The sequence below is a fragment of the Podarcis pityusensis genome, assembly GCF_964106645.2.
Source record: "Podarcis pityusensis genome assembly, chromosome: 2".
Taxonomy (NCBI): domain Eukaryota; kingdom Metazoa; phylum Chordata; class Lepidosauria; order Squamata; family Lacertidae; genus Podarcis; species Podarcis pityusensis.
This window is the reverse complement of record NC_138029.1, coordinates 124847405-124867981: the sequence shown is the minus strand read 5'-3', so window position 1 is coordinate 124867981 and position 20577 is coordinate 124847405. Positions and strand designations below refer to the sequence as shown.

Genomic DNA, 20577 nt, shown 5'->3' with positions numbered 1-20577 from the left:
CCAGTGGTTTAGGTAACTTACTGGATGCATTGCACCTTTGCTCTCAACAATTTTAAAACACAGGTGACAACTACCACAATTGTAAGCTGTAGGATTAACAGTTCTTAAACAGTTCAGATAGAAGAGTTTGGATTTGATATCCCGCTTTATCACCACCCTAAGGAGTCTCAAAGCGGCTAACATTCTCCTTTCCCTTCCTCCCCCACAGCAAACACTCTGTGAAGTGAGTGGGGCTGAGAGACTTCAGAGAAGTGTGACTAGCCCAAGGTCACCCAGCAGCTGCATGTGGAGGAGTGGAGACGCGAACCCAGTTCACCAGATTACGAATCTACCACTCTTAACCACAACACCACACTGGCTTTCTAATATCCAAGTTGAAGCCTGTCTGTGAAATTAAACCAATGTTGGTGGCTGTGGGACCTCAGAGGACAGGGCTTTTCACAATGCAGAGATAATCATTTGCACAGTGGATTTTGTCCTACTTTCTATAGAAAAGCTGCAACTCGGTGCTCTCTCAGGAACATTTACTCCCATTCTATTAAGAAGCTTTGTGGGAGGAGAAAGAGGGGAGGCTGAACCTTCATTTAGATGCTAGATAAACCACATCGTCACATAATATGTTATATCAAGCTGTTCAAAATGAGCCCTCTGGCTGGAGAACCCCAACGGGGCGCAGTTGTGTTCATGGGGCCCATCAAAGGGCAATTCAAATCCAAAGTTGGGAGAGTGTTTGACTAGAAGTTTGGGATTGCCAGGTAGCAAGGAACATCAGGTGAAGGAGTGTGAAATCAAGCAGCGTATAGTTTCTTACTCAGAAATCCTTGTTAAGGGGGGGCTGGAGAAAATGTATGGTTTAATTCCAGCACCTTTTGGACATATGACGCCCCCAATGAGGTAGTCTCCTGGCCTGTAATAATTCCATGGGTCACTTTCATCCCTGATCAAATTCAATGGGCATTTTGCCTTCAGCATCCCACAAACTGCCTGGGGCATTGGCAGCAGCAGGAGCAGTAGGAGCAGCAATATCATTCTGAATCTGCCTGCAACAGTTGCCTCCCTTCTGACAGCAATAATTTTAGATATACAAATCGAGTCCTGATATTGAAAGGTACCAATAGTAAACCTCACCCACTTGTCCCTACCTGCTCCAAATATCAGTGGTAAATGATATATTTCTGAAACTGTTCCTCCTTCAGGCTTAGTGCAAGAACTTGCCTCATTGCCCTTAATTATGGTGTTTTCAGCCATTGGGGAAATCCTTGGTAAGAAGAATGGTGTGAATCACTGTAATTTTAATAATTATAAGGAAGAAGAATCGCCCAGCCCTTTGGTCCATCTGCTTGTGTGAAGGAAAATGTTCAGAACTGGAGGAAAACGTGTCTTTTGGAACTCACTTGGGGCAGAGAGGGAGGGCAGGTGGCATTGACAAGCTTTCCATGAGAAACATCTTTGGAATTGCTAGGACCAAAATTTCCTCCCTCCCTTCCTGTATACAAAGAATGCAAAGCAGTTGTCACACTGCAATTCATGTGGCTGCCAGTAGGTGGCCAGGTGAATGAGAAAGCAGAGCAGGTGCCCAGGCAAGCTGTTTCTTTCTTTTTTTTAATTTTTTAAATTAATTTTCCTTCAATAAAACAAACAACAATAAGCAACAATAGCCTAAATTAGACAACATAAACTAGCCATTACAATTTTTCAATAATTACAACATCTTATTAATGTCCCTATTATCTACGCATGTTGACCTCCCTCCCTCCCGATTTCGGGCTTCTTGGTAAATCTTCCTTTTTTGCAGTTTCGTGGTTAATACAACACACGTCGTAAGATTTATGTGATACCTGCTGTGGTTTTTAGATTTCTGAAATTTCCTTCAATGTATGTTATAAATTTGTTCCAATCACTAATAAACTTTGTACCTTTTTGGAATCTAATTTTTTGTGTCATTTTTGCTAATTCGACATATTCAAATAGTTTTATTTGCCAATCTTTAACGGTTGGGATGTCTGGGTTCTTCCATTTTTGTGCTATTAATATTCTAGCAGCCACTGTCGCATATTGGAATAGTGTCTGATCTTCTTTTTTAATTTCGTCCCCAATTATTCCCAGTAGGAAGGCTTCCATTTTTTAAGAGAAGGTATATTTGAGTATTTTTTAAAAATCATTATATGTGAGTTCCCAAAACTTTTTAATTTCTTCACAAGCCCACCACATGTGGCAGAAATTCCCTTTTTTAATCTTACATTTCCAGCATATTTTATTTCCCATTTTATACATTTTTTCTAATTTCACCGGCAAGCTGTTTCAAGGAGTATGGCAGGTCCTTAATTTACATCAGAGAATCTATACAATATATTTGCCTAGAGTGTGGGAAGAGCATCCATAACCTAATGATGTCACCAGTGCTTTTTTCAAGAAAAATAGGTGCTGGAACTCACCATGAAGTTGTTACAGTAAGTCGCCAGACGACTCCGGGCAGCCATGAACAGATGCTGGTGCATCTGGTTCTGGAGCAAATCAATTAAATGCACCCCACCTCCCTTGTTTTCTTAGATTCAGGCAGATGGTTAGGGCAGCTTGGAAGGGCCCCGTGTGCACGCAATGATAGAGGTCTGGCTGGTAAGCTTAAAGCCTACTGCTGCTAAACGGGAGGGAGAGTGAAGAAAAGGAAATATTAATTGATCCCATCCTGTAGCTTGACTACTCATCGCTAGGAGAAGCTAGGAACTAGGTGGATTCACAGATATAATAAAAGCGTAGGCTCGTGCACTCTGGCCAGCTTCCGTTTAAATGTTGTTTAGGCTTCTCAGAAGTATGTAAAGGCATGCCCACCTGAAAGGACTGAGGTGACTGGGAGCGGCCACCGAAACAATATAACACCGGTCCTGAAAGACCTACATTGGCTCCCAGTACATTTCCAAGCACAATTCAGAGTGTTGGTGCTGACCTTTAAAACCCTAAATGGCCTCGGCCCAGTATACCTGAAGGAGCATCTCCACCCCCATTGTTCTGCCTGGACACCAAGGTCCAGCTCCGAGGGCCTTCTGGCAGTTCCCTCACTGTGAGGTTACAGGGAACCAGGTATAGGGCCTTCTCAGTGGTGGTGCCCACCCTGTGGAATGCCCTCCCATCAGATGTCAAGGAAATGAACAACTATCTGACTTCTAGAAGACATCTGAAGGCAGCACTGTTTAGGGAAGTTTTTAATGTTTGATGTTTTATTGTGTTTTTAATATTCTGTTGGGAGATGCCCAGAGTGGCTGGGGAAATGGGTGGGGTATAAATAAATTATTATTACTATTATTATTATTATTATACCGGAACTGCACTCTGCAGTGCTCCAGCTGTATAAAAGCCACTGGAAAGAAATCATACAAATGCTCACAGTGTAGAATGTGTTTCAGTCACAGCTCTAGCCTTAGTGAACATCCAAAAGTCCACACAAGAATCAAGCCATATATATTGTTATAAGTTTTGGGTGCCAGATTCTAACGTTTCTAAAAGTTAGAAATTAATAAGTGCTTGAGTGCCAGATGTTGGATGTAGCAGTGTAAAAACGCAGGTTAAATCAGTTTTTCCTGACTAGAAAATCCCCTGTGGAGAAGAACCAACATCTAGAACAACAAAAGAAGGCAATAGGAAATTAACAAAATAGTTACTCTGTGCCAGACAGCGGAGGAGTGTGAGGCCGCTGATGAGCAGAGTCACAGGCTGGGTTTAGGATTTCAGTCCAGTAATATTCCATATTATTCCATAATGTTCAATATTCAATATTCCATAATATTCAATATTACTGGTGCTAAGAATCAAATATTATGTTTAGCTTATTGTTTTCAAGTGCTCCTTCATGTTCAGATCTGGCCTCAGTAAAATAATGTAGCACTTGGGGATGAAGATGCAGCCCAGAAGCCCAGCACTGGAGGCCAAGATGGAGAAAACCTGAACGGCTACCATGTACTTCCCCTTGGTGCTCAGGTAGGTGGGCACAAAGGACACCCAAACACTGCAGAAAACCAGCATGCTGAAGGTGATCAGCTTGGCCTCATTGAAGGCCCCAGGCAGCTTCCTGGCCAGGAAAGCCACTGTGAAGCACATGGCAGCCAGGAAGCCCATGTAGCCAAGGGCACCATAAAACATAGCAACAGACCCTTCATTGCATTGCAGGATGATCTGTCCTGGTTGGGAGTAAATGTCAGCTTCTGGAAAGGGTGGAGAAAATCCCAGCCAGATGGCACAAACAGCAACTTGTACACTGGAACAGGAAATGACAATGGAGTTGGACAAACGTTCTCCAAGCCATCCCCTCACCCTGTTCCCTGGCTTGGTGGCCAGGAAGGCCAGCACCACAGTGATGGTTTTTGCCAAGAGTGAAGAGACAGCAACAGAGAAGATGATGCTGAAGGCTGTTTGACGGAGAAGGCAGGTTATTTTTCTTGGTTGTCCAATGAAGAGGAAGGAGGACAAAAATGAGAGAAGGAGGGAGATGATGAGGATGTTGGAGAGATCCCTGTTATTGGCTTTGACTATGGGAGTTTCCTTGTACTTAACCAAGATTCCAAACACAATGGCTGTGGTGAAGGATAAGAAGAGGGCAAAGGAAGCCAGGAGGCTCCCCAGAGATTCTTCATAGGACAGGAAGGTGACTACTTTGGGGACACATTGATCTCGCTCCTTGTTTGGATGCTGATCTTCTGGACATTTGGTGCATTCTTTGGTATCTGCATAGAGGAAAATAGACATCAGTATCCTAATATCAGGGATATGCCTACAGGAGTCTGAATGCTGCTGCAATTGTGGGAAAAGGTGGACATATGGGAGAGATCAAGAAGAACACTGTTTTGTTGGGCAGGAGAGAGACGAAAGTTCTCAATCTATGGTCTCCTTCCCAAAAGAGGATCTTATGAAAGGCTGGGGATTTAACAATTGGGAACATATGCAAGGCAGACTGCAATCTGCTCAGCAGCTGATGTGTGGTGTATGCATGTATTGGTTAAGAAGTGGAAAGCTGTTTCCAACCAGTGGAAACTGCCTTCCCCTACCAGTGACGCTCTTTGAACCTCCCAAAACTAGAGAGGCATTCCATTCATGGTGCATTCCATTAATGTGTCGCCATTACAAGCATCATGTTTGGACTGGCTCAAATATCTGCCCCATCCTCCCATTAAAGGCCCTTTCCTCTGAGATCCTCTCCTACCTTCCAGAGTAGAGATTGTCCCTTCTGAGCAGGGAGCACAATCATAGCAGCACACTGGTTTTCCTTCCTGAACCTTCTTGGCATATCCAGGGTGACAGCTCTCTGTGCATCTTGAGCGGGGTGTGTTCTGGGCATAAATAGAAGGAATATCAAGGAAAAAGTGATGTAACTGCAACAGAACTGAATAAACTACAATGCCAGGATAACAATAAGAGCAAATAAGAGCGTGGAAACAACAAGCATAAAGCACTCATATGAACAGAAGCAATAACACAATTCCTCACACTGCTGCCTTGGCATCTGCTCTTTTGTTGCACAGTTGTGAAATATGGACAAAATATGTCACTAAATGGGCCACCCTGAGGTTAGCTGTTTTCATGCTGTCCTCTTGATCTACTGAAGGGATGGGGAATAACTTATTGTACCCCAGCTTTGCCCAACCATGTGCCTCTCAGATATTTTTGTCCAATGCTGGACTGGGGGGCGGGGAATGGGAATTGTAGTCCAAAATATCTGGAGGGCACCAAGTTAGGGAAAGCTGTTCTACGTTGCTTTGTGAAGTCTGCTATTACTGTGACAACTTATACCTTCTTAAGGGCAGGCTCCATTAAATTTTATGGGATTTCATTCCAGGGAAGTATCTATAATATTGCCATCAAAGTCTCCTATGTACTATTGAAAAAGTGATTGGCGCTTAGCAGATATGGTTAATGAAATGACACATGTAATCTCCCCATACCTTGTTAAACGGCAAGGGCCATACAATTGCTTCTGGGTTAATGGCGATCTTCAGATTTGAGGACTTCTGTCTCTCTACACTCCCAATTTTCACTCTAGCCTTAGAGTTATTAGGAAACAGCACCCAGTTAATGATATCGAAGTCAACAGCCAGTGCCCCATTCTCATCCAAGTACTGTCCATCAGTCGAAGTATTAGAAGACGGATGGACTTCTTTCAAGAATGAATGAAGCTAGGAAGACAAAGGAAACTCCAGTACTGAGAGAACATGCAACCATGTGTGATATTTCATCCCTGCTTACTCTGAATCCTAATCTCATCTGAATAAGGACTAGGGAATCTGTGATAGATTTTTAGGTCCCTGTATTCTTTTTCAGTCTTTGGGAGAGGGGGATTATCAAAGTCAAAATAATTACATATATTGTTTAAGTTTTTGGGAAAATATGTAAAGAATGATTAAAGGAAGAACGCTAAGTTCACAAAGAACAATAGTCACCTTCCTATTGCAGGGTCCTCTTTTTGTATATCAAAAAATCTCAAGGGAAACTGTGTAAAGATCACTAGCAAATGGGCATTAGTAGCCCTGGAAATCAATGATCATAAGGAAGCTTGGAGATGGAAAGTGCTGGTTGGAGACTCCTTCCATTTGTCACAGGGCTGTATCAGAAAAAAAGCAGTTTTGGAGCTGTGTGGTTGAAATTGTAAGACGGAAGCTTGCAAGCATATTGATTTCTAATGATCATCTAGAATGGTTGTGTTTGCATCACTGAAGTAATTCATGTTTTCTGAGTTAAATCTAGCCACAATCTACCATTAACATTTTGTAAAAAGTCAGCCCTTATATTGATATTAGATTCTGATTCCACATGTGTTCACCTTTCAAAACTGCAATAATAATAATAATAATAATTTATTATTTATACCCCGCCCATCTGGCTGGGTTTCCCCAGCCACTCTGGGCGGCTTCCAAAAGAATATTAAAATACAGTGATACATCAAACATTAAAAGCTTCCCTAAACAGGGCTGCCTTCAGATGTCTTCTAAAAGTCTGGTAGTTGTTGTTCTCTTTGACATCTGGTGGGAGGGCGTTCCACAGGGAGGGCGCCACTACCGAGAAGGCCCTCTGCCTGGTTCCCTGTAACTTGGCTTCTCGTAGTGAGGGAACCGCCAGAAGGCCCTCGGTGCTGGACCTCAGTGTCCGGGTAGAACGATGGAGGTGGAGACGCTCCTTCAGGTATACTGGACCGAGGCCGTTTAGGGCTTTAAAGGTCAGCACCAACACTTTGAATTGTGCTCGGAAACGTACTGGGAGCCAATGTAGGTCTTTCAAGACCGGTGTTATATGGTCTCGGCGGCCGTTCCCAGTCACCAGTCTGGCTGCTGCATTCTGGATTAGTTGTAGTTTCCGGGTCACCTTCAAAGGTAGCCCCACGTAGAGCGCATTGCAGTAGTCCAAGCGGGAGATAACCAGAGCATGCACCACTCTGGCAAGGCAGTCCGCGGGCAGATAGGGTCTCAGCCTACGTACCAGATGGAGCTGGTACACAGCTGCCCTGGACACGGATTTAACCTGTGCCTCCATGGACAGCTGTGAGTCCAAAATGACTCCCAGGCTGCGCACCTGGTCCTTCAGGGGCACGGTTACCCCATTCAGGACCAGGGAATCCCCCACACCTGCCCGCCTCCTGTCCCCCAGAAACAGTACTTTTGTCTTGTCAGGATTCAATCTCAATCTGTTTGCCGCCATCCATCCTCCAACCGCCTCCAGACACTCACACAGGACCGTCACCGCCTTCACTGGTTCTGATTTGAAAGAGAGGTAGAGCTGGGTATCATCCGCATACTGATGAACACCCAGCCCAAACCCCCTGATGATCTCTCCCAGCGGCTGCATGTAGATGTTGAAAAGCATGGGGGAGAGGACAGAACCCTGAGGCACCCCACAAGTGAGAGCCCAGGGGTCTGAACACTCATCCCCCACCACCACTTTCTGAACACGGCCCAGGAGGAAGGAGCGGAACCACTGTATGACAGTGCCCCCAGCTCCCAGCCCCTCAAGACGGTCCAGAAGGATGTTATGGTCGATGGTATCAAACGCCGCTGAGAGATCCAGCAGAACTAGGAAACAGCTCTCACCTTTGTCCCTAGCCCGCCGGAGATCATCAACCAGTGCGACCAAGGCAGTTTCAGTCCCGTGATGAGGCCTGAATCCCGATTGGAAGGGATCCAAATGGTCCGCTTCTTCCAGGCGTGCCTGGAGTTGTTCAGCAACCACTCGCTCAATCACCTTGCCCAAGAATGGAAGATTTGAGACTGGGCGATAGTTGGCCATCGTGGCCGCATCTAAAGATGGTTTTTTAAGAAGCGGTTTAATAACCACCTCTTTCAGCGGGTCTGGGAAGGCTCCCTCACGGAGGGAAGCATTCACCACCCCACGAAGCCCATCGCCCAGCCCTTCCCGGCTAGCTTTTATAAGCCAGGATGGGCAAGGATCAAGGAGACAGGTGGTTGGTTTCACTCGTCCAAGCAGCCTGTCCACATCCTCGGAGGTAACAGATTGGAATTGATCCCACGCAATTTGACTAGACAGGACTCTAGCACTCTCCCGCCCCGGCCCTGCTCCCACGGTGGCGTCTACCTCTTCCCGAATCTGAGCGACTTTATCTGCAAAAAACTTTGCAAAATCATTGCAGGAGATCATGTGGCCCGTACTGGGCCCCGATGTAGCAGGTGGTTCCGCTAAATTGCGGACCACCTGAAAAAGTCTCCTGCTGCTGTTTTCTGCAGATGCAATAGAGGCGGCGAAGAAAGCCTTCTTCGCCGTCGCTACCGCCACTTGGTAGGCTCGACACTGAGCTCTAACCTGTGTCCGGTCAGCTTCAGAATGGGTCATCCGCCACCGGCGCTCTAGCCGTCTCAACGATTGTTTCATTGCCCTCAGATCCGTGGAAAACCACGGGGCTGTCCGGGCTCCATGCAATCGGAGAGGGCGCTTCGGAGCCAAACAGTCAATAGCCCTGGTTAACTCTGCATTCCAGCGGGCCACCAGGGAATCAGCTGAAAGGCCATCAACATGGGATAAAGCATCCCCTACCACTCTCTGGAAACCATTTGGATCCATTAAGTGGCGGGGGCGGACCATCCGAATCGGTCCCACCTCCCTGCAGAGGGGAAGGGTCGCGGCGAAGTCAAGTTGCACCAGGAAGTGGTCTGACCATGGCACTTCTTTTGTTTCGCTTTTACTTAGTGTCAGAACACCAACATCCATGGAGGTAAACACCAGGTCCAAGGCATGTCCGCGGCTATGGGTTGGGCCAAACTTATTCAGGGACAGCCCCATGGAGGCCATGCTTTCCACGAAGTCCCGAGCGGCCCCTTGTAAGGTCGTGTCGGCATGGATATTAAAATCCCCTAGGACAACCAAACTAGGTGTCTCCAGGAGAACATCCGCCACGACCTGAAGCAGCTCGGGCAGGGAATCCTTGGTGCAGCGGGGAGGTCGGTACACCAAAAGGAATCCTGTACTGCCCCTATTGCCCAACTTCCAGAACATGCACTCAGAGAACTGGGTCTTCCCAATAGGACGCCTGGTGCAAACTAATGACTTCCTAAAAATCACTGCAACCCCCCCTCCCCGCCCACAAGGCCTGGGTTGCTGTGCGTAAGAGAAACCTGGTGGACAAGCAGCGGCAAGAACAGGCCCATCTGCTTCACCCAACCAAGTCTCTGTTACACAAGCCAGGTCAAATCCTCCATCCATGATCAAGTCATGGATGGCAGTGGTCTTATGAATCATTGACCTGGCATTGCACAGCAGCACCTTCAGGCTATGTGGGTATCCCTTGCTGATTCTAGTATCCGTCCGGATAGGACCAGACCCGGAGGCAGGGATAGTCCTCAGACAACGACTAAACCTGCCTCCTCTGTAATGACATGGTCTGGTCTTAGCGTAACTCCTCCTCCTACCCGTGATCACTGAGATCGGTTGTCCCAGCGCATCCCCCTCTGTGGAACATACCCCAGCCATTTTGTTGCCTGGGACCCACTCCCCGGCAGCCCTAACCCTTCCCCTTAAGAACAAAATAAGACCTTAAAACAATAAAAAACCCCAGAAAACAAAAAACAATACAAATGAAAAACTATAAAAATTACAAATCCATTAAAATCAAACAAATTCCCAACTAAACATCCATCCCACCCCCATCCCCGTCCCCACATATACAAAAAATAAAAAGAAAAGGAAAGGGAACATTTTAAAACATTTTAAAAAGAACTCTGCGCCCCTCCGGATCCCCCTGGGCCGCAGCAGCAGTGACAGCAACCGTCCCTGTGAGTCCTTCAGGCCCCGCCCTGGGCCAGGTGGTGAGTGGCAGGAAGGAGCAGGGCCCTCAGACACCCACACAGGAGAGTCCTCCTGGGCAGCAGACGCAGCAGCAATGATTCGCAGCCTTTGGTTTTTTTAATTTCTGAGGAGCACATGGTTTGAAGCTGATGATAAGTGGATCACTGCTGAGTCAGGGCATTGTTCCAATTAGTTCTACACTGCTCTCTATGTTGTGCTACCTTTGGTGGCGCTCTGTGGGCTGCCCATGGTGCAGAATGCTGCCTGCAAATCACTGGGCATAGTTCAATTGCCGGAGCACCTGGTTTCCATGCAGAAGGTCTCAAGTTCCATCCTTGACTGCAACTCTGTGGAGGGTTGGGAAAGATTTCCTTCCAGACCCTACTGAGAACCACTGCCAGTCCACTGGGCAAGAGATTTTGGTTACAATACAGAGTTTTCTTCATGGGAAAAGTTACGGAAAGAGGATTTGAAGTTTGTAGCCTGCTGTTCATTGAAAGAAATTTATATGAAAATGATGTACTGCTGGTATCTGACACCTAGTAAAATTGCAAAAATGTATAGAACCTGCTCAAATTTGTGCTGGAAATGTAAAAGGAAAGAGGTACGTTTTATCATATGTGGCGGTCATGTGGGGTGGTAAAAGCTTTCTGGGAAATGATATGTAATGAGTTGAAAAAAATGTTTAAGATAACTTTTGTTAAAAAACCAGAGGCTTTTTTGTTAGGCATTATAGGTGCAGAAATACTAAAAGAAAACAAAAGACTGTTTATGTATGCAATAACAGCAGCAAGGATGCTTCTTGCCCAGAGATGGAAAGAAGAAGAAGCACTGACCAGAGAAGAGTGGCAGACCAAGCTGATGGAATATGCAGAAATGGCAAGATAGACAGGAAAGATCAGAAATCAAGAAGACCAAGTATTTTTAAAAGACTGGAATAACCTTTTAACATATTTGAGAGATCACTGTAAACAGTTGAAATAATTGGCAGGACTACAAGGACATTTGTAATGTTAACATGGATTTTGGATACTATGATTACATAACAGATTGTTGTTGTTTAGTCATTTAGTCATGTCCGACTCTTCATGACCCCATGGACCAGAGCATGCCAGGCACATAACAGATAGGTTACAGTAAAAGATGCAGGGATAAAATTTAGAATTGGAACCCACTGAGAAAAGGAAGAAGATCTCAAGGTTTGAAAGAACCCTTTTCCTTTCTAAGGTGTGAAAATGTTATGTTTACGGTGTAGAATTTTTATAACACACACACACACACACACACACACACACACACGAGTACCACTGCAATGTAGAGGAAACTAAGGTAGATAAACCAATGGTATAACTCCTATGTTTCTGCTGATAATGAGTGTAGACAATACGGAACTACATGGATTATTCCTCTGATTGGTATAAGGCTGCTTCCCATGTTCCTATCGTGATGATTCCAGAGCTGTGATAATGAACTGCAGTTTGAAAAGGACATACCTGCCATGGCTGTAGCCTTTGACGTTCCAACCTTCCTCTTCCTCCTCCCATTGACATGCGCTGTGATCTGGATGAATATGCTTCATTTATAGCTTGAGCCACGGCTAGGATACTGAAGTAGTTGACATAGCTGTCTTGGCATAGGACTCTTTCAACCTCTTCCTGAGGTAGTACCGTCAGATTCTCCTTCTCCCTGCATTTTTCCCAACCCCTCACGGACAAGGGATGTTTTGAATATGAGCAATCAAACGCATTGTTCCAATGCTTTTCACTAGCAGAGGTTATTGGCTCACAGTAGTTATTTCTCCCCCTTTTTGGGGTCTTCATTACAAAGGACAAGGAGCCATGGGCATACTGGAAGGATTTAGTTTCATACAACAAGATTGTGTCCTGAAGAGCTGTGGCTATCCAGACTTTCTGCCCAATTTTCACCCTTTCAAGTAAGGTTTGTACCTCTAGGATTATAAAAAGTCCATATTGAGAGTCTGTAGAGTAGACAAATACATTGACTTGTCTCCAAATGGCAGGTGGTTCATGGGGTATCCACAACCAAGTTTGTTGTACTACTCTTTGTGTGAAAGCAACACAAATTTCCCTTTTGATCATCAGAGGTGTCAAGGTACCCAGGAATCTTTCTCCATTGTCATTATCTGGAGCAAAGAGGCCGACCCACGTCCATCTGAAATACTGGAGGAGTTGGATAATCCCCAGGTATTGAGTTTCTAGGTTTGGGGCCATCCGGTAGACGAAAGGGGAATGGACTTTATCATGAAGAATGAAGCCGTAACTGAGCTGCTGAGGAAAGCAAAAGAGACTGATGTGCTGTTTTTCAGGGCCAAGATCATATACTTCTATGTGAAAGATGATGACACATTTTATTAGGGCAAACATGAAAATTTTATGTAATTTTGTAAACAGTTTACAAAGGTGCAATACAAAAAAATCAAGATGGTAGAAGTATAAAGTCATACTTCAATTAATATGCCTTCTGAAATAATAATAAAAAACCCCTCAGTAGTTCCTGGAAAGGGGTCTGTCTGAGCTCAACTGGAAGGGTATTTCCTAAAATTAGGATACAAGCTGAGCCTCTTTCCGTTATTCCCCCCAACAGGGTAAAAGGGATTATGTTATAAGGGATTAGGCAGTTCCACAGGCATCCTGGACCCAAATTGTTTACTTATTTAGCTGCTCTAACAGCTATACACTACTTGATTGTAAAACAAACCCTCAGATTGGTTTATGAAAGATAAAACAGTAAAATCAAGAAGATTTTGCAACCATATTTTAAATATACAAAAACAGAAACGCTAAAACAGATTAATATTATGTCAATTTTCTAAGCATCATTGCAGGCTTGTCAAAACATGAATATTTTTAGCACGTGCCAAAGAGAGTACAGTGAGGTATCTGGTTGATCTCAATAGGCAGGCAGTTCCAGCAGCCAGTGCAGATCTCTGAACTCGGGTGCTATATGCTGACAAGGCCTCACTCCTGTCAGCAATCATGCTGCAGCATTGTGAGCTAACCGCAGCTTCTGGATCAAGCGTGAGGGAAGACCCACATAGAGAGCATCGCAGTAATCCAATCTTGAAATAACCCAATGCATGAACTACTGTGGTAAAGGCTGTTCCAGTCCAGGAATGGCCATATCTGCAGAACCAGTCACAGTTGGTATAAGGCACTTCTAGCCACCGAAGCTGCCTGACCCTCCAGCGAGACAGGTGGATTCAGAAGCACTCCAAAACTGTAAACCTGCTCCTTCGGGGAGAACATAACCCTGTCCAGGTGTCAGGGACTGGGCAGATGAGGAGGAGCGGTGGAGATCGTTGCCCCAAGAAGCTTCCAGTCAGGAGGCAGATGAAGAGAGTATGGACCCAGGTCTGTGGTGGTGGCAGATGGGGAACATCCCAGAAGAAGAAAAGAGCTGCAAAATAATGGATAGTGAAGAACAGGAGCAAGGTGGCAGGTGTACTAGCCCTGAACAGAGACAGGAATCAGATGCATTAGAAACAGTACAGCAGCCAGTTGACGTGATGTCCCTTGAGAGTCAACAGCTCAATCTTTGAAGAAGTACATTCCATGGTCTCCGTGTATTTCTGTTTACTACTGATATAAGTACTGAAAAGAAGCTCTGTGTGTGTCTGGTTTCACTAGGCCAAGTGAGTTGTTTGAAGTCTTCATCATGACACCTGAGGGTAGGCAATTGACCAATTTCTTGGAAATGGGAGCTACTCACCAGAAGTGCCTCCATCTTGCTGGGATTCAAGCTCTGCTTGTTTTTCCTCATTTACTTCATCACTGTGCCCACACATCAAAAGCTGATGAGAAGATAACTAGAACCAGAATAAGCTCTGCCTTAAGTGACACTGTACAAACATCAGTTCCTTCCCTGCTACCCGCATTCAGAACAAAAAAGAGGATGTTCTCAGCACAATAAAATGGGGGAAAAGGCTGAAAATAACATCCAACCAACCAACCAACCAACCAACCAACCCATTCATTCATTTATTCATTCATTCATAAATAAATAAAATGAGGGAAAGGGTCATAGCCCAGTGGTAGAATATCAGTTTCACATGCAGAAGATCACTTTATTTAAGAAAATATTTCTATATGACTCTTCACTTCATGAAAAGCAGTGTTTCAATTAGGTGTATAAAGTAAGCAATACAGTCAGTTGCATTAAGGTAAGCATAACCTGTTCTTTTACGAGATGGCAAATGTTTCCAGGTGTGCTTGACTTGAACCTAATTCTTACTTGTGGGGTTTTGTATATGCCCAACATGCTTGCAATGTGCGTGGAGATGTCAGATTCACCCCCTTCAAGAACCGCCAGCAGCTTTCTCCATCTTCCACACTTGTAGTTTGGAATGTTGATTTTCCCACCAGCAAGGAGGTCTGTCAGGGCATCAGCAGTTGTTCTTCCATCAAAATAGGTATCATAGATGCTGTAGCCCAGGGTAATGTTGGGTAAGAGACTCGGGTCCTGATTAATCTCTTGAACTGTAAGTGAGAAGGAAAGAATGTGCCAGACCCTTCTAGTCATCCAGCTGCAAAAAAGTGTGTCATAAAGTGTGTCAAAAGTGTGTCACCCATGGTGCAGTGAAAATGATAGTCACATACATTTTGTTACTAGATGAAGGAGGCTGGGAAGTAGGGCAGCATTGGGTGGTGACCCCTTAGGGCACCCAAACAATTTTGTAGTTATTAGCTGCCACTGTGTCAAAAGAACACTCCAGGCATTATCTTTCTCACAAATCTGGTCCCCAAATAATGGTTTGCATGTTTGTAGTGGGGTGTGGGAAGAGTAACCCTTCACATCAGACAGGAAGTCTTAGGGATGTTGGGCTCTGCTGAGCACTACCAAAAATGTCTCCTGAGCCAAACTTAGCCCCACAGGCTGCATTCAAGTGCTGTAAACATTTACAGTTTCCAGTTGCATAGTTTGCGTTTAGCCAGGGGGAAACAATTGTGCAGTTCCTGCTGAAAATGGTTCCCTCCAACTATTTTTGAACCCAGCTATAAAGGAGGATACATTGGGCAATAGATATTGGTTATAATATAGATATGAAAGCATTGCAGCAATTGTGGAATATGGATATAAAATCTACAGCATGCTATGGTTTAAGAGAAAACTATAAGAGGGCGTATTTTGCTTTTCTTGAACATTATGCTTCTACTCAGATTTTCAAATTGCATTTGATCCCATTGACTGAGACGTTCCCCCCATCTTCAAACAAAAAACAGGCAATAGTAATTTATCAGGGGTACCTGAAAATAGGGGGTTGACCCTTGTAGAGCAAGAGAATTGGAGAGTAATTTAGGAAGGAGAAATATGCCAATACACCATTACTTACTTCAGAAATGCGCTTACTGGGGTGCTGGAAAAGCTAAACGGAAGTTGACTTCCAATTAATCTTGAAGATATGACTCCACTAATGAGGAGGTCTCCTTGCCGGTGATAATTCACAGCCAGATTTTTATCCTCAATCAGATTCAGTGGACATTTTGCCCTCTGCTGCATTTCGTAGGTTGCAAGAGGCAGCAATAAAAGCAGTGTTATCATTCTGTGGTCTGCCTGCTACACTTCCCTTCTGACCGTTCCTCTCAACGCAAGTCACTAATTAGAAACACCCCCTCAAATTCTTGCAAGACAGAGGCTTCATTGACTTGACAAAGGCAAGGTTGTTCAGCTCTGGCTTCAGAGCTAAAAAGAGACTGAAGGGAAGGGTGATAGCTCAGTGGTGGAGCATCTCTTTTCCACCCAGAAGGTGCCAGGATCCACCTCTGCTAACTGCTCCAGGTAGGACTGAGGATGTTCTTGACCTGGAGAGCTGCTGCCAGCCAGAAGATAGCACTGAGCTAGAAGGCAGCTTCCTATTGATTACGCTCCACAATGACCTATCTCCTGCGCCCTATCACCTGCCCTATATCTTGACTGCATGGATTCTGTGGCACGCAATATATTTTATACATCAAACAATATATTTTATACACCAAACTTTTCAAGCACAGTGGAGTAATAACCTCCTGCTGCCCTTAATTGTGATGTTTGCATTGTTGTTCCCAAAGGTAACATTTGAAGATTATTTGATTATGGGAAGGATAATAATAGATCACTGTTGTTCTGATGATTGTAAGGGGAAGAAACTTATGGGAGCAGGTGGAGAACAGGAGAAAAACATGTTGACTCAGGAATCTGACATGGTTCAAGGAGGAAGAAAGTGCTGTATGATGGACAGCAGAAGAGCCCTGAAGGTGGATCAGGCCTAAGGCCTATAAAGTCCAGTATCCCGTTCTCAAAATGGGCAACCACCTGCCCCAAACAGAAGCCCATAAGCTGGAGATGAAAGCGCAGCAGCACTTTCTCTACACGTGTTTCCCAACAACTGGTAGTCAGAGCATCCTGTCTCCAATATTGGAAGGGGAAACATTTCTTCAATTGCCAGGAGCTATTGTCGAATGAAATTCCTCTCCTAGTCCCCCTCAATTTTTCTCAACCAAGTAGCCCAATTTAGGGTTTGGGTGGGCAAGGTCTTGTTGTCGTCATTGTGAAGAATTTTAATTTAGGGTCATTCCTCTGACAGTATGAGGATAATCAAACAGAGATTTCTGACTGCAGACAGCTCCTTCCAGCTGTGCTACAGACTCTAGATTGGTGAGTGGTTTGCCAGCTGTTAAGACTATACAGGAAGGCACCAGAAATAGGTAATAGAAGGATATTTTATTTCAAGAATCAGAGTCCTAATACAGAAAATAAATCTGCAGGTAGGTGTGACCAGAAAATAGGGGGGGTGCCTGTAACAGCCCGACTCCCTGTTAAAGGACTCAGAGCCCCTCAAGTTCATGTTAGGTCAAAGAAAAATGAGCTGAGGCAAGATCCTGTGAAAGCAAGGCAGATCTTTATTATTCTGTTGCAACAGAAGTTCCCCTACCAGCTTTGATAGGAGGTGAGGACCCAGGACAAAGATGTGCAAGAACTTCTAAAGGTTTTAGAAATTGCCTGGTCCCTTAGCCGAGGACCACCCAAGAAAGCATCATACACATGTCACAGTAAACGGTGTTCTACAACAGAAATGTGAGAGTAAGGCTTGTCTCAGAAGAAGATGCTCTATTGACATGTCTGCTCTGCTTAACAGATACCTGCCAGACTGGTTTTGCATAGAAGCAGGCCTCTTCATTCCAAATAGTTTATTTATTTATAGGATTTACATGAGAAAGTGAACTATTTGAAAAGGTCCTTGCCAAGAATGCTGTTTTTGTTTCAAACACTGCAAATTTTGGACAAAATGGACTGTTTCAAGAAGTGGCAGAGAGATATCTCTAGATTTGTCTGGCAGGGCAAGAAGCCTCGTATAAAATTTAAGATATTAACTGATGCTAAAGAAAGAGGTGGATTTGCCCTGCCAGACTTAAAACTTTATTATGAATCAGCCACTTTTTGTTGGCTGAGAGAATGGATGCTTCTTGAAAACACGGATGTTTTGGATTTGGAAGGTTTCAATAATGTATTTGGTTGGCATGCATATTTGTGGTATGATAAGGTTAAAGCACACAAAGCGTTCAAAAACCATATTGTAAGAAAAGCACTGTTTAATGTTTGGATAAGATATAAGGATTTGTTAGAAAATAAAACCCCAAGATGGTTGTCACCAATGGAAGCAAAGGCTCAGAAAAAACTCAATATGGAGGCCAAATGGCCGAAGTATTGGGAAATTTTGGAACAAGAGGGTGACAGATTAAAACTGCAGAGCTTTGAAAAACTAAAAAACAGAGTACGAGATTGGCTCCATTACTATCAAATAATGGAGGCATATAACTTGGATAAAAAACTAGGCTTCCAGGTGGAAAAATCAAAGTTGGAAACAGAATTGTTAGACCCTAAAGTTAAGAATTTGTCAAGAATGTATAACTTGCTGTTGAAATGGAATACTCAAGATGAAATGGTGAAATCTGCTATGATTAAATGGGCACAAGATGTTGGACATAATATTATGATGGCTGACTGGGAACAGTTATGGACCACTGGTATGAAGTTTACGGCATGTAATGCCTTAAAGGAGAATTTAATGAAAATGATTTATAGGTGGTACATAACACCAGTCAAGCTTGCAAAAATATACCATCTGCCCGATAACAAATGTTGGAAATGTAATGAAACTGAAGGTACATTCTTTCACCTTTGGTGGACATGCCCAAAGATTAAGGCATTCTGGGAGATGATCTATAATGAAATGAAAAAGGTATTTAAATATACCTTCCTGAAGAAACCAGAGGCCTTTCTCCTGGGCATGGTCGGCCAATTGGTGTCAAAGAAGGATAGAACTTTCTTTATGTACGCTACAACAGCAGCAAGAATACTTATTGCAAAGCATTGGAAGACACAAGATCTACCCACAAGGGAAGAATGGCAGATGAAGCTGATGGACTACATGGAACTGGCGGAAATGACTGGCAGAATCCGAGACCAGGGAGAAGAGTCGGTGGGAGAAGATTGGAAAAAATTTAAAGTATACTTACAGAAACATTGTAAAATTAATGAGTGTTAGAAGGATGCTGGAATGAAGCTATATGGTTTTAGTAGAAATGTAACAAAGAATTAAGTAAAAGCTGATTGATAACGGGTTAAAATGAAAAAATGTAAGGTTAGGCCGTTAAGATAAATTATAGAACAAAAATTGAGAAAGATGGGAAGAATTTGCTGAAATAGTGAATTGAACTAGAATACAAAAAAAGGGAGGTGCGAGGAGGTTGATGAAACAAGTAAAGGAAAGGTAAAGATATGGAATATTGGATGTGTGTTTTAGTTTTTTGGGGGGTTTGTTTCTTTTTGCTGTATTGTTGTATTGCTTTTCTATGGTTTTTTTCTTTTTTATTGTTGTCGTTTTCCTTTTTTCTGTAATTTTTAAACTTTTAATAAATATCATTTAAAAAAAAAGAAAAAGAAAAGGTCCTTTCCCCCCAAGACACTTCCTTCTACTGCAGAGAAACATTTGGGGTCATTTAAGGGACCCCTACACCGTTTCTGAATCCAGTTTATGTAGCTATGTTTGTGTGCCCACTCTATATATTTATGAACATTTGTTTTATTATTTGGACACCTTAGAATTAGGGAGGATGGGCAGTATGCTATGGTAGATTCTCGTGTAACGTAAGAGAAAAAGGGATTAATATAAACTGGCACATGCAAAGCTGCAAATATGTTTCCAGATTCTGCCCAGGTTCATTTATTTCTGAAGGGGAGAGAACCTCTTCACGCAAAAAGCTCCAGGTTCTGCTGCCTTTGTCCAGCATCATTTGTGATGTCGAACTGTTCAGATTCCCTTCGGTTAGCATAGATTCCAGGACATACCTACACGAGGTCATTATCACATACATCCCACATTCTGCCTGTTAAGTTGTGGGCGAACATAGCAGACGACACAGTGATTCTTCAAACAGCTCTTCTTTATTCAGATGTCAGAACAGAACTGAGCTGAGGGGCTCAGTCAGCCTGCTTATATAGAGCTCCAGAACAATGTAACTGTTGCCATTTTCTAAAACTATCCAATCACTGAACGTCACTTTTCGATCCTTCATTTGCATAACTATCTACAGTATCCCCCTGCTGGCCCAGGGTGAGAACTTCAGTACATAACACTGCCCAAAACTTTAGCCACGTTCCCCTTTCTTTATGTCTGACTTTACTTCTCCTGAGACTACTCATCTCCTTTCTATCTAAAATCAAGGTCCACATCCTGTCCAAAACCAAAACTTTCAGTCACATCTTTCCATGTATTAAGTTTTCTCCCAGCCTTGCACTTTTATTCCTCATCAAGATCCATTTGCTGAAAATATTTATCTTCCGCAAACTCTTTGTAAATGAGCATCAACTTTGCAGGTTCCCAGAAGACCTTATACCTGTGTCCTTGATGGTGAGCGAGGAGAGACTTTGTGCTGGTCATCAGGCAATGGTGTTTCCACTGCTTTGCGTTACCCTCCAGCCCTAGGAGCCTTCATGAGGGAGCTGTTTCCAGAGGAAGAACTGTGAGGGGGGAGAGATTTGTCTGTCATCCTACAGTGCTTGGTTTCACCTGTGCTGTCACACCTCCAGCCCAAGGAACCTGCAGATTGGAGTTGCTACCATAGGCATTATGTGTCTGTGTCTTTTAATGGACTGAATAGAATGATAGATTTTGGGGTGAGGGGAATTAAAGAGTGCTTTGCATTTTTTGAGTTGCTATTATGTTACTGTTGTTAATATTGTTTTATAAATTATAAATGCTATAGTACTTTGTGAATCCTATAATATAATATTTTTAAGGTGTTTTGT

At 43.7% G+C, this 20577-nt stretch overlaps 1 pseudogene across 1 annotated transcript; it reads right to left on the bottom strand.

The window, feature by feature from the left end:
• Positions 1-3816: 3816 nt before the first annotated feature.
• LOC308465563 (vomeronasal type-2 receptor 26-like) lies at positions 3817-19631 on the bottom strand (annotated as a pseudogene). Its single transcript has 7 exons — positions 19622-19631; positions 15623-15885; positions 14524-14815; positions 11766-12557; positions 5931-6161; positions 5192-5318; positions 3817-4715 (listed from the first exon to the last, which is right to left on the bottom strand). The product of its transcript is annotated as a vomeronasal type-2 receptor 26-like (transcript).
• Positions 19632-20577: the final 946 nt, after the last annotated feature.